Raw genomic sequence first — 14504 nt, 5'->3', positions numbered from 1 at the left:
ACAGTTAAACCCCCTTATTCTAATCTACCTAATTCCTCTTTACAATCAGGAAATAGTTATAATTCCCAATATTTCTGGAATTATATACCTATCCCCAGAGTTTATACTAATGCTCATGCAAAGAGTCTTTTTACATATTTCACTTCACTACATAGTTTGCTGTGTAGTGACATAGGCATACTTGTTATTCATCCCACAAGATTTAAAGTTATTTGTAAACTTCAGAGAGTATTATTTAATAACTTAAAATGTGTCTTGCATATTTTTTCATTGAGATGATTTTAAGACATTTACTAGCATGCTTCTAATTAAACAGCTACTATGTGCCTCTCCCAGCTCTGGACATTTTCACTATCCTCTCTTCTTTTAATGGTGCTTCTCTTCATCACCACATTCTGGCTTCCTTCAAATTCCAGTTAAAATCTTATTTACAAGACCTCTTTCCCAGTCACCCCCCCCAATAGTTGATACTGCTCTGATTGATTTCAATTTTTCTCCATATGTTTTGTTGATAGATTATCTTCCTATTAGACTGTCACTCTCTTGAAAGCAAGGATTGTCTTGGTATCTTCCTTTACGTTCCCAGTTCTTGGAATAGTTGCTTGATTGGCAGTTGTTGGTAAATGTTTAATAACTGATCCAGTGGGGGAAAAAGTATTCAAGACACATTTTTAAGTTATTAAGTAAAATGTAATATTTGATATTTACAAATAAACTTGAAGGAGTAAATACATATAAGTTATTAATTACAAATTTATATATTTGCTTATAAATTTATAAAGTTGTTAATTTGTAAAATATTATTTATTTAAACTAAAATGATCTATTTTACTTATTTTTTATATTTGATTTATTTTATTCTGAACTTAAGAAATAAAATAAGCATTTCCATAACATAGTTATGGAATAATTAAGTTTCCTAGTAAAATAGGAAAAAAGATGTAAATCTATGTCCAGGGTCACACAGTTAGTAAGTATCTGAGATTGGATTTAAACTCAGGTCTTCCTGACTCCAGACCCAATGCTCCATCTTGTGGGTCCCCAGTGCTCTATTCATTGTGCCACCATCTTTCCCTTTAAAAACTGATTAATTCTACATAGTAAACTATAACATTATTTATATAATCATACAATTGCCTTATATTAAAGTACATTGAATATCATTTATTATTTTTTAGATAAGTTAGGGTAATTCTTGTGAACCTCACTCATGTTTACTTATTGTGATGCTCTCAGGATATACTCAGTATGATAGATAGTACATTTTATCCCTCCTTTAATGGGCCCTAGTAAGAATATTTTTTCTATATTTTGTGTCAGCCATCTCTTCCTATCCAATAAGCTTTAACGATTCTCAAAAAGATCTGATTCTTGGAGTTCTCCTTTTTTATCTCTTTCTTTCACCTCCAACCATTGTGCATCACAATCAGAGCATAACTGAAGAGAGCTGCTGCAGTTTGAAATGGTATTGGAGCAAATGTCTTTTATTCTAACATGAATTCTAACATCAGCTAGATCTGTGACCCTGAGCACATCAATGAATTGCTCTGTGCATCATTTTGGTCTTCTATAAAATGAGTCAATTGAGATAGATAATATCAAGGTTTTTTTTTCCCCTAGCTCAGTGATTCCATGGATGCTGCCAGTGACATATATTTTTTGTTGTTCAATCATTTTTCAGTTATGTCAAACTCTTCATGACCCTCTATAGGTTTTTCTTGGAAAAGATCCTGGAGTGGTTTACCATTTTTTTCTCTAACTCATTTCACAGATAAGAAAACTGAGACCAACAGCGTTAAGTGACTAAACTAGTGTCACCCAGTTACTAAGTGTCTGAAGTCAGATTTGAACTCAGGATTATAATTCTTCATAACTCCAAAACTAGCATTTTATCCACTGTGCCACTTAGCTGCCCATAGTGACTTATATTCTATTCCAAAGCTAAAATAGTCTTATATGTCTCATGCCATCTTTTCAATTGAATGGCCTTTTTTGATTATGTCTGGGTTCTAAGTTAATTCTAGATTTTTTTACTTTGCTGGAAATTTGACCTTGGGATAAATTACATTTACTATGCTTTTAATAGTAGACTAATTCAATTGATGAGGTTTGGGCAAGTAAATGACAGCTTTCAAAAGTTCCTTTTTTAGATAAAACCTTGATAATTAGCAATAATTTCCCTTCTGGGGAAATAGATGCTCCAAGAGACAGCTAGGTAACACAATGAATAGAGTCTTGGACCCAACGCTATCCTGCTGCAGACAATTTCTAGATATTTGACTTTGGAAAAGTTACTTAATCTCTGTCTGCATCTGTTGCCTTACCTAAAGGCACATTATAACAGACTTCAAACCCCAGTTGGTGAGTTAGAGGAATCTCTACCCCAATCATGTGAAGATCTTTCCAGCACAAGTAGGTAGATGAAAACAATTGTTCCAAAGACCATGAAGGAGGCTGAGTGGAGTGTTTAGAACTTGGTCAGACATTGAGGATGTCCACATCAAGCCCTGCATTCTGATCCATTGCTAATCATCTTTGCTTTTGTCCTTCCACTAGACTTTGATGACTCTGGAAGAGAGAATTAAGTTAATGACTTAGCACAACTCTGCCTCACTTAAATCTAAATCACAAACCAGCCAAGACATCACCCATAACATCATGATGTTACTAATCCTCTTCAAAAATGAAGGATGAAGGGGCGGCTAGGTGGCGTAGTGGATAAAGCACTGGCCCTGGAGTCAGGAGTACCTGGGTTAAAATCTGGTCTCAGGCACTTAATAATTACCTAGCTGTGTGGCCTTGGGCAAGCCACTTAACTCCACTTGCCTTGCAAAAACCTAAAAAAAAATGAAGGATGAAAAACAACAACAATATGGATATAATAAAAGCAATTATTTCACAGGATTGCTGTGAGGATAAAATGAGATAATATTTGTAATATGCTTTGCAAATTTTATAACTCTACATTAAGGCTAGTTATCATTAAATGCTATTTATCTCAGGTTACCCAAGTGTGAGTCAACATGGTACTATGGTATAGCAAATGTATGATATAATAATAGCTCTGGTCTCAAACTATGGAGACTTGGGATTGAATCCTATTTATGTTATTTGATAATCTTTCTGAGTTTCAGCTTCCTTCACTATAAAATGAGTATTTTAATATTTGTACAATCTGCCTCATTGAATTGAAAGGAAATTTCTGTATAATATGAGTTCCTTTATAAAATATAAATTTTAAAAAACTCATTTACAACAAATATATCAGAATTTATCCATTCAAATGACTTGTTATCTACAAAGCAGGCATCTTCATAGATTATACACATTGCTATTATTTTATCATCATTATTATTTTTTTTTGGTCTTTGCATGGAATGGAGTTAAGTGACTTCCCCAAGGTCACACAGCTTGTCTGAGACTGAATTTGAATTCAGGTCTTCCAGTCTCCCGGGCTGTGTCCTTTCCACTGCACCACCTAGCTGCTCTTATCATCCTTATTCTTAAGATTTTTAGAGTTTCCATTTTAGAATAGCTTTCAAACACTATGGCACATTGTTCTGAATATTTTTAGTGTTGACAAAGGCTTGTTCTTTCATTAATTCATTCAAAAATTCAAATATTTGAAAGTGAATTTGATTTTCCAGTGTAGCCTAAAGTTATTTAAGCCCAAGACTAGTGAAGAAAGAGTGCAGTCAAACTCGTCTGATGAAAAAAAGAATATGAGCAAAGTAATGTTTTCTGAAGTCACTATCAATTACAGTATTAAATCATAGGATCCAAGCATTTAGAGTTGGAAAGGACCTTTTTGGAGATCATCATTTTAAAAGTAAATAATTATGTAACTGCAGAAATCTACTCCTTTACTGAAGATATAAATCTTTTCTGGGTGAATGTGTAATTCAAAAAAAAACAGATCCATCTCCTGTCAGCCAAAGGCATGTTTCCAAATCTCTGTTCCACAGCCTGCTAAAGAAAGGTAGTAGAACTGAGATGCCGTCTACTTTAATCCTTGTAAGGTTTAAACTGGATGTGCTAAAATGCTGTTAGGGTAGGTCCTTCTCCCTTTACTATTTAAATGAGAACTAAAATAGGCAGAATATCTTCTAAACAGAAGATATTGTTGCATTAGTAAATTTACTAGATAACATATGAGTCAGAAGAGAATCATTGGTTAGAGAGACAATCATTTTCCCCCTGTTGGTTGTTTTGCTTTGGAGTGGCAGAAACTCTACCATTATTAACTACTGTTTTTAGATTAGCCAGGGCCATTCCAATGCCAATTTATTCTGGGTTGACACAGGTGTTTTCAAGGGATACTCTCTTCTATCAATAAGCATAATGTCTATTTCCTGTCATTTGTGCTGTTGAATGATGTGAACTATTTCATGCTGGTAGCCTCATTTTATGGAATACCTTTTTAAAAAATCATCCTTTAGTTTATCTTCCTTATTTTTTGCCTTTTAATAACCATAAACCTTTTACTAAAAACATTTTTTTCCAGAGGCACCATTCCATTATCCACTCCTAATCAGTACTTGATCTTGAGGCATCTCTGCTGGAGTAGAGCCAGGACAAGGGCTCAGCAGACATGGTGTCTACTATGACCTTGCTCTTCTTTGATATTTCCATTGCTGCTTAAATGAATGGAGTTTGGGGAATTACTAAAAGGAACAGAAAGATACAGGTCATTTTTATAACAGCAATCCACTGGAAGGTATGTTGAAACTAGAGAAAAAGTGATAACAGAGATTCAATAATAGCGTAGGTCAAGAATTACTCGAATTCATTAAGATAGATGAACTTTAAAGTACAACATAAGTGTGAACTGCTGTTGGCTTCATCATCACTCAAGCTCATGTAGAATATTAATTAACACAAATATGATAAGATGAATTTATTGACTTTGTGAAGTATTTACACTACCATTTCCATCTCTACCAATACCGATGGCAGATCAGCATGATGTAATTCATTAAAAACCAACCCTACACAAGGTTTGCCTCTAACACACACACACAGGCTTTACACCAAAGAAATTCAAGTATAGTCTTTATCTCTAGTAATGGATTTTATTACTATCTTTTTCATTATTTTGTAGAGCTCTAGAATCAATATACAGTTCTGGTGGGGGAGGGGGTGATGGCAAATTTAACATTGGGAGATTAATGTCCTTTTATTTGGTTTCATTTTGTTTGAGGGCAGGATTATTTGTTTATTGTTTGTTTTAAGATGCAGAGAAAAGATTTCCTGAAGGAATCAGGAAGAACTGATTCAACTCTCATCATCCATATCTCCGTGAACTTGGGCAAGTCCCTTAATTCCTATATATCTCAGACAGCCTTGAACATTTATCTACTAAGTCAACATGGTACATTTGGAAGATTCTTGAGTCAGAAATTGTTGTTGAGTAATTTTTCAGTTGTGTCCAACTCTTGATGAGCCCATTTGGATTTTTTCTTGGTGAATATACTGGATTGGTTTGTCTTTTCTTTCTCTAGCTTATTTTGCAGATGAGGAAATTGAGGCAAATAGATGCGTTATTAAGTATTATCAAGCTATTAAAACCAGGTTTGAACTTCCAGGGAAAATGTTTTCCTGATTCAAGACCCAGGCCTCTGTGAACTCTGCTGCCCCTGAGCCAGAGGGCCAGGTTCAAATCCTACCTCTTAACTACTTCAGTAACTGTGGACAATTAATTTGCCATAAAATAAATAGATTGAATTAAAGGATATTTGAAGTTCATTTTAACTTTAGAGCTATGAAGGTTACTCTATTGCAATTGGTTCATGGAGAGATTCCCCATACTTAAGAGTCCTCTTGTCAAAAGAAAGTAATATTTCAAATCTGTTCTGTTTACCTCACAGGACTGTGCTAAGAATCAAATAAAAGGTATAAGGAAAATTTTTTTTGAAATATACACATCTGGAATCTTATTCTTTCTAAAAAATAAGAGAGACAACACAATATGGCATACAGAGAGCTGGTCTAGAAGGTGGGAAAACTGATACTGATACATAGAGACTGGGACCCTAAGTGAGTCATTTCAGTGCCTTAACTGCACTAGGAAACTCTCTAAAGTTGAAGAGAAGGTGCCAGACTGTATTGATAAAGGATGTGAAAATCTTGAAAATCTTTATATTAAGGAAATCACTGGTCTATCCCCTATTCCCACTCCCTAAATTAAAATAATATACATAGTGGAGTATGTTTTCTTTTCCTCTTCTTAATGAACATTATTAATGCTCATTTGATGAGTTATTGAAATTAAGTGATTTTCATTTCAGGAAGCAGAAGGAAAATTGATTCAATTTATTTTTTTAAAATTAATCACCCAGAGCTGTGATTTAAAGTGGTTTTTTTTTGCAGATTGAGAATTATTGGATGTTTATTTTTTTTAAAGAATTGATTAGAAAAATTGGGAAGAACAATATTTTTTTGAGCATGGGATTCTTTAAGTAAAGCAGACAAGGGCCTCAGTAATCCTCTGCTAACTTTAAAACAGATTTCTTTTCGTATTAACCCTTCTGAAAGCTAAATCCTGTAGTATAGTCTAAGGAAGCCTCTGGGGGGGTGTTATTTTTGTATTTGGAGTGTACTTTGTGTTCAGGTAAATGTAACCCAGTGGGAGACCCTGGCTTTCCAAACCAGCTGACCTTCAGAGTATTGTAGAGGATATTTTGAAAGGATTTTGAAAGAAACGCCCTACGGAGGAAAGGGGAAAAAGGGGGGGGGGGGTTAGAGAAATGGGTCCCAAGAAGGACAAAAGAGATAATTAATTTGGATGATCCAACTCAAAGAAGTAGTAGTAGTAAGGGAGAAGAAGTGGTAATGGTAAAGGGAGAATGAATTCTGAGAAGTAACTAGAGTTTTTCTCTTTATAGGCTACTTGTTATGATTTTTTTAGGCAAGGGTTTTCTTCTTGACTCTCCCCAATTTAGAAAAGCAAGCTAATTTGGCTGAGACACTCCATTCCCTCGTTTGTTTTTTTTTTTTTTGGTAGAATTACTATCCTTTCCCCCCCATGGATCTCTTCTCTCCATTTGAGCCTCATCTAATTATCTTCTCTTAAAACAAAACAAAACACTTGAACTTCCCCTTATAACTCCTTGTCCTATCTAGCGCCTTTGTCGAAATTGTTCTTTCTTTATAAGCCTCCCCATTCTTCTTTCCCTGACACCTCTTCTGAAGATCAGCCCAAGACTCCAGTCCTCGGGTTCTTGCCCTGGCCGCTCTCCCACCAGAACAACACATCTGTCCTCTGTTTCCTCCTGCTCCTCCTGCTCCTCCTGCTCCTCCTGCTCCTGCTCCTGCTCCTCCTCCTCCTCCTCTTCCTCCTCCTCCTCCACCCCCCACCTTCCACAACCACCCCTGTTTTCCTCGCTTCCTGTTCAGTGTCTGGACCCCTCTGAGTGCAGAATCTGACTAAGATTTGGGATGGGCGAGAGGGGTGTCATTCAAAAAAGTCTTCCAGATTGCGGCATAGAACACACACACACACACACACACACACACACAGACACACACACACAGACAGACATTAAAGCCTTTAATTTGGGGGGCAAAATGTGTCCGACACAAGGGAGAATCTCCGCCCGGGGAAGGGGTGGGGGTGCGCCAGAAGTGGTTGGGAAGCAGCTGAGTTTGAGGAGATGAAGGCGGGGAGGCAGCTGCAGCGGCGCGGGGGGCGTGCGTGTGTGTGAGGCCGCCGCCGCCTCCTCCCGCTCCGGCAGGCTGCGCTTCTCCGGGCACTCAGCGGAGTGCGGGAGAGCCCCCTCCCTCCGGCTCTGCTCCCCGCCCGGGAGACCCGACAGGCGCGGGGCGCTGAGGGCTGCCGCCCGGCCGAGGAGGGGGCTGCCTGGCTCTGCCCCCCGGCCCTGCCACTCCGGAGCTGCTGCTGCTGCTGCTGCCACTGCCGCCGCTGCTGCTGCCGCTGCTGCCGCTGCTGCTGCTGCTGCTCCTCCTCCTCCTCCTCCTCCTCCTCCTCCTCCTCCTCCTCCTCCTCCTCCTCCTCCTCCTCCTCCTCCTCCTCCTCCTCCTCCTCCTCCTCCTCCATCCATCCATCCTCCTCCTCCTCCATCCTCCTCCTCCTCCCCTTTCCTCCTCCTCCTCCTCCTCCTCCTCCTCCTCCTCCTCCTCCTCCTCCTCCTCCTCCTCCTCCTCCTCCTCCTCCTCCTCCTCCTCCTCCTCCTCCTCCTCCTCCTCCGCCTCCTCCTCCTCCGCCTCCTCCTCCTCCTCCTCCTTCACTGAGTTTCCCGGAGGCTGGACACAGCTCCATGGTTCTGGGAGCTGCACGCTCAGCCGCCGGCCGGAGGTGGGGAGCAGCCCCGGCCTCCAGGTGCTTCCTCCCTAGGGGCCGCCTCTGCTGCCTCTGCTTCCCCGGTCACGTTCAACTCCCCGAAATGGGGCCGCTCCTGGACTGAGAGGAGCCCGGCGGCCCCGGGAGCTGTCCCCGTTGCCTGCATGGACGTCTTCGGCTTTGTGAAGATCGCAAAGCTTTCAAGGTAGGGCTGCTTCACCTTTTCCATTTCCTGCTTGGCTTTGACGCCGCTCCCCGGGCAGTGCGGTGGGCAGTTTGACGCTCTTTTGGGGAGGGGAGACCAAGGTGGAAAGGGGCGGCTGTGGGAGGCGAGGAGGAGGAGGAGGAGGGTCGGATCTGATCCGAGGATGCAGGGCACAACTTATTCCTGAGTCCTGGTTTAGGCAGGAGGTCCAGGGCTGGTGGTGCTGATGGTCGGGATGATAAGTGATGTGTGCATGTCTGCTGACAGACAGAGAGAGACAGAAGAGGGAAGTGGAGAAAGAGAGAAAGGAGGGAGGGAGATTGAGGGAAAAAGAGAGAGACAGAGAGAGAGAGAGAGAGAGAGAGAGAGAGAGAGAGAGTCAGTTGCATGAGAGCATGTTTTCTCTTAGGAAAATAACAGTGGGTGGCTCTTGGGGTTGATCACATGTGTGACTGAATGTGTTCTAAGGATCACTGCTATTTCTTCTTCGGATAGGAGGCAGAAGTGGTTGGTTGTAGGTTGTGAACAACGCTAAGGTAATAATCTTTAAAAGGCAGTAAAACCAAATACCCTGTTCAGCTACCCACACACACACACACACACACACACACACACACACACACACACAAACATACAAACAAATCCTGAAAAGTCAGATAGAGAGTTATCTGAGGTAGAGTTAGTTCAAATATTTGGTACCCTTAGATTCTGGAAATCCTATGATCAGAACAGGCCTCTCCTCTTCCTCTAGAGTGGGTCCAGTCCCTTGAAAGATTTGGAAATCTTAGTCAAAGGTGCCCATGGAGGTCTCAAAATCCCCATGTTAACCTAAGACCAATCACGTCCTAGCCAATCTGTGACTGTTGCTAGGAAAGAGGCAAGACTGACAACAAGGAGTGCAGAAACTTCCAATTTTTATTTTTTTCCTGCTTCTGTAGCATCTTCTCTTCCTTCATTGTCTGTCTTGAGGGATACACATGAACTCTTCAGTAGTAGTCCACATTTCAGATTGCTTAGTTGTAGTCCCTAAGTAGAATTGTTCTCTGCAGTCTTGCTAGAACACAGAAAGAACACAGACCCTCAGAAAACCTTTGCCTCTTCACTTTTTACTATAAAAATCTAGTTCTGAAGAAGTGGGAGAGCAAAGGGATAGCAGCTTCTAGTCATCATAACCTTAAGATGCTTTGATAGGATGGAGTTCATAAGGCCTGCTTTCAACACTAAGACAGCAAAGCTAGATTTCATTTTTTTAAAATCATTCCTCAGTGGCAGTTAGAAGGAGTAGGCAGGGTGAGGAATACACAGTGACTGTAGGAAACAAGGATGAGCAACCTAAGAATATGCTCAGGGATGAAAATTGGTGGTGAATAGCATAACACCTCCAGTCTGCCAAGTAGTCTTAACATTTGCAGGATTTAAAAAAAAAATTCTTTCATTTTTCCTATACAAATTTGCCACTTTTCCATATCTGTTCCTAAACAAGTTTACTTTACTTCCTTATTTTCCTTGCTCTTCTGTTCTTCATGTTTGGTAGGCTACACACTCTACCTGCCCACGTATGTGGATAGTATCTAGTCTCTAATGTCACAAGCAGATTCTCCAGGGGCCAGTGGGAGAGTGATATAATGCAACTTTTATTATAGTTAGATTTGAAGTCTAATGAATCTGTCTTAAAGTTATCAAAAAACTGGTGTTTCTGATCCTACAGATCAGAAATATTGGTGTAGGTGAGTATCATGTTTTAAATTGCTTGCCAAGATTCTGAAATCATCAGAATTTGTTTTTACATCACTTGCAGTTTTATGAATTTTCTCTATGTTTTTGCCTGTGGCTAGTGTAAAAAGCAGCTCTCTAATAACCTACCATCTATGGGAACACAGTTATTGGCAACAGTTTACAGATTGTATGGTAGTGAGGAGTACTCTGTGGGATGGAAGAATATCTCCTTGAAAGCAACTGGAATTTTGAGAAACAGTAAAAAAGAGATTATAATAGTTTTTCCCTCTGAAGTTCTTTCATCTTAAAAACCAAAATATCCAACAGTTAATTTAATCTATTAACTTTTTTCCTTCTTGGAAGAGGATTATGCTCCTTGAATGCTAGTGAATAGGCCTTTCAAAGGTTGGGTTACCTTCATGGAATCTATCAATAGTTCTGGGTATTTACAAGCCTGGGATTTAGCAGTTTATTGTAACTGTTATTTTTCTGTTGTTAATCTTTGCCACTAGCTTGTTTCTTTTAAGGAGTAATGCTTCTCCTATTGTGAACATAGAGAGTGCTGATTAAGAAATCTGTCATCCTAAGGAAATCTTTTCCCTTTCCGTGAATACAAGTGATGGTCCCCAAGCAGAGATGAATATCTCTAGATAGTTATCAGTTTGTAGAAACATGTTTGCAACCTGAATGTTACACTGCTCTCAAACCATTGAAAAACATGCTTTTCTGTGAGTGCGTGTGTGTGTTTTAAATAGCATTTTAGAAAAAATTGTTACAGTATAATTCGAAGATGCAGTATAAAATACTTACTTGGAAAGATTTTTCCTTATATCAGAATGGATAATCTTACTAAAGGATTTAACTTCGATCCCAGTGGTACACAACTACTTAAAATTCTCCTGGCTTAGTGGAGAGTGTGTCATAGTTACCAATGACTTTAACCACTACCCTATTTCTTATTCACTTACAGTTCTGAATGAAAATAAACAACAATAATAATAAAAGCTTGGAGCAGAAATCACATTTGAAATTGTCTCATATGTTCTGGCAGAGAATAAGATGAAATGTAATCCTACGGAATTAGAATATAGCATCAAAGCAAACTGCGTGTGACAAATTCTTTAGAATTTTCAGAGGGTTTTTTGGGCCAGAATCTGTCTTCTATACTTATTCAACACTGAAATTCATATTGCCTCTCAAGCACCCCTTGGCATCCCATCATCATCCTCACCATCAGGTTGCCAAACAAACCAAGTGTTAGAATATCTGCCAAGTTTCAACCCCTTTGCCTCATCTGTTTGAGCTGTGATCCTGGATTGGATCCATTGTGGGTGGTACGATGTCATTTATCTATCTGGGGCTATTTTTTTCTCATGCCCTTCTAATATTCAGGTTATTAAATTGTTTGATAGTTTACATAGGAATTTACTTCACTGTTTCCTTGGCAACAGTTATATATCATTTTCCATTTCTCCTTGTAGATGAGAGCATTACAGATGCTAGGCTTATAAACCAAGTAATACCTATAAAAATATGCATATCTTTTTATTATATCATACTCATTGCATGAGCCATGCCTTTTTTCTGCACTGATGCATTATTTCTAATGTTTACCAAAGACTGTGGCTCAGTAGAAAAACATATGATTATGCCCCATTTTGCCGGAGGGAAGTAATTTAAATTCTCGAAGTCATCAGGATTTTGTAAAACTGAACGATGCTTCCCATGATCAGTGTGAACATGACTTCACTTCTTTATCCTGTTAAGAATATGGTATTTTGCTTAAAGACTGCTTCTTATTCCTGAATGGGAAGGTTATATCTCTCACTTTACTTTGTGCTTACTCTATTTTAAATATGCCTGTGGTGACTTATTGGAGTAGAGAATAGAACTCTGGCTCTAATCAAATGTATTCATTTCACTATGGGTAGAATATGTGGGTAGTAGAATAATAGCAAGGATTATGTTTTTATAATTTGCTTAGACCCCTTTCTGTGATGCCCTGACTCTGGTTTGGCAGTTTAGCAATGAAATCATTAAGAGATTAGGGGGTGATAGGAATCATATACCATATGTACAAATAAATATTTTTCAGGGGGATGAAGGGGTTGTGAAAGCAACTCACCAGAATATGACCTTGTAGGCCACAAAACTCTTTCTCTCTCTCTTCCCTGCCAGAAGAAAGAGGCTTCTGATGCTTTTGAACATTAGGAGTCTAAAAAAGTCCTGTCATACCAGACTGTAGATTTGAACTTTGTGAAAATTTCTGCTTTGTCTATATTTTTTCTTCCAGGTTTTGAAGCATATGAATGAGCATGGCTACCAGACAGGGATATTCTGGACAAACCTTTATAGCATATCATTTTGGAATGGAGGAATAGAGAACTGAAGTCTCATTGGGATTGATTAGTTTTGTAATTATGTAAACACAGCTCTTGCAAGTGCTTCTGAAAGTGAGATAGTTCAGACACTAGGAAGAAACTTTTCCTTTACCATCTCAGTAACACAGTTAGGTAGGAGGCAAGCTCAGAATTCTCTTAATAGAAAGTAAACTCCTTAAAAGCAAGGGCTAATGTTTTGTTTGTTTTTGTTTTATTTGTGTCCTTATATTTCCTAAGTCTTGTCTACAATAAACCTTTAATTTGGGGTTTTGTTTGTTTTTGTTTATTGTTTTTGTTGGTAGGCTTGTTTTAGGGGATTGAATTGGATTGTTGCTATTGAAATTCTATCAAACTTGTCAGTTAGAGTGAGAATCATTCAGGCTTTTTTGCCCTTCCCTTTCCTTTGAATTTGTTTTTTGCTTGCATGATCTAATAGGAGTTTGCAGTTCTAGGTCCTTTTTAGTTATTCTTTTTTATTTTTTTATTTTATTTTTTTAGGTTTTAGTTTTACAAGGCAATTAGTGTTAAGTGACTTGCCCAAGGCCACCACAGCTAGGTAATTATTAAGTATCTGAGCTGGATTTGAACTCAGGTACTCCTGGCTCCAGTGCTGGTGCTCTATGTACTGTGCCACCTAGCTGCCCCCTTTTTAGTTATTCTTCAGTTGTATCTGAGTCCAGCTCTTTGTGACCCCCATTTTCTTGGCAAACATCCTAGAGAGGTTTGTCATTTTCTTCTGCAGCTCATTTTACAAATAAGAAAACTGAGGCAAACCGGGTAAAATGACTTGCTCAGTCATACAACTAAGTATCTGAAACCAGATTCAATTTATGAAGATGAATCTTCTTGATTCCAAATCCAGTGCTCTAGCCACTGAACCATCTGGGTTTCTAGAGAATCCTTTAGCTCACTGTTAAAATCTGTGTTTCCTTTTATGGGGGGGGGGGGGAGGTGGTCCTCTGGATATAGGGGTGGTCATGGTAGTATGATGGGGATGATAAGTTTCAGGATGGTGGCTCTGGGTTCTTGAAAGCAAGATTAGTAAGTACAATCTCTGTTAGGGTCAATATGTTGCTGGTCAGGTTTTCTAGCAATTGGACTGTCCATAGGGTTTTCTTGGCAAAGATACTGGAGTATATCATTTCTTCCTCAAGTGGATTAAAGCAAACAAAGGTAAAGTGACTTGCCCAAATTAACTCTTAAGTATCTAAGGTTGGATTTGAACTCATATTTTCCTGACTCCAGTTCCAGTGCTCTATCTACTGATATGTGTGTATGTGTCCCATATATAAATGCTAGCTATCATCACCATCACCATCATCATCATCATCATCATCATCATCATCATCATCATCATCATCATCATCACCACCATCATCACCACCACCACCACCACCACCACCACCCTTTGTGATAGAGGAACATAATATTAATCAAATTCTAAAGCATATAACTGGTTAATGTCCAACAAATATTAATAAGTTTTTTCCTGAGTTGATACTTACGTTCTAAAAAAAAGTATTTATTTAGGAGAAGTCTTCTTACTTCATTGGGGGCTGTTGCAGCAAAGTATCTTGGAAAGAATACTAGATTGGGCATTATACAACCTGTCTTCAAGTCCTGATTCTAACATTTAGCAATTATACAAGACCTCATTGCCATAATCTCATTCAACCTCAGTTTCCATCTCTATCAGTGGATGATGATCAGATTTGAACATTATGCTACTTAAAAAAAAGTAGTCAAAGAAAAAATATTATATTAAGATGCTTTATCAATGTGAGTGGTTATTATTTTTAATGTTTCCCTATATTTTAGGGGTTTGAAACTGCCTGACTTTTTCCTGAAATTACTTTTAACATGCTTCCAGTCATCAGTTTTCTAGTGAAGGGAGAAGAATTGA

General features: G+C 38.8%; 1 long non-coding RNA gene across 1 annotated transcript in view; it reads right to left on the bottom strand.

Moving 5' to 3' along the window:
• Positions 1–9418: 9418 nt before the first annotated feature.
• Positions 9419–14504, bottom strand: part of LOC141492063 (uncharacterized) — an 88074-nt gene continuing 82988 nt past the window's right edge. The window contains exon 6 of the long non-coding RNA XR_012469841.1: positions 9419–9558. This is a non-coding gene — a long non-coding RNA (uncharacterized LOC141492063). The remainder of the gene's footprint in view (positions 9559–14504) is intronic.

Source organism: Macrotis lagotis, chromosome 6 (assembly GCF_037893015.1).
Source record: "Macrotis lagotis isolate mMagLag1 chromosome 6, bilby.v1.9.chrom.fasta, whole genome shotgun sequence".
NCBI lineage: Eukaryota > Metazoa > Chordata > Mammalia > Peramelemorphia > Peramelidae > Macrotis > Macrotis lagotis.
This window is presented reverse-complemented; position numbering and strand designations above follow the sequence as displayed.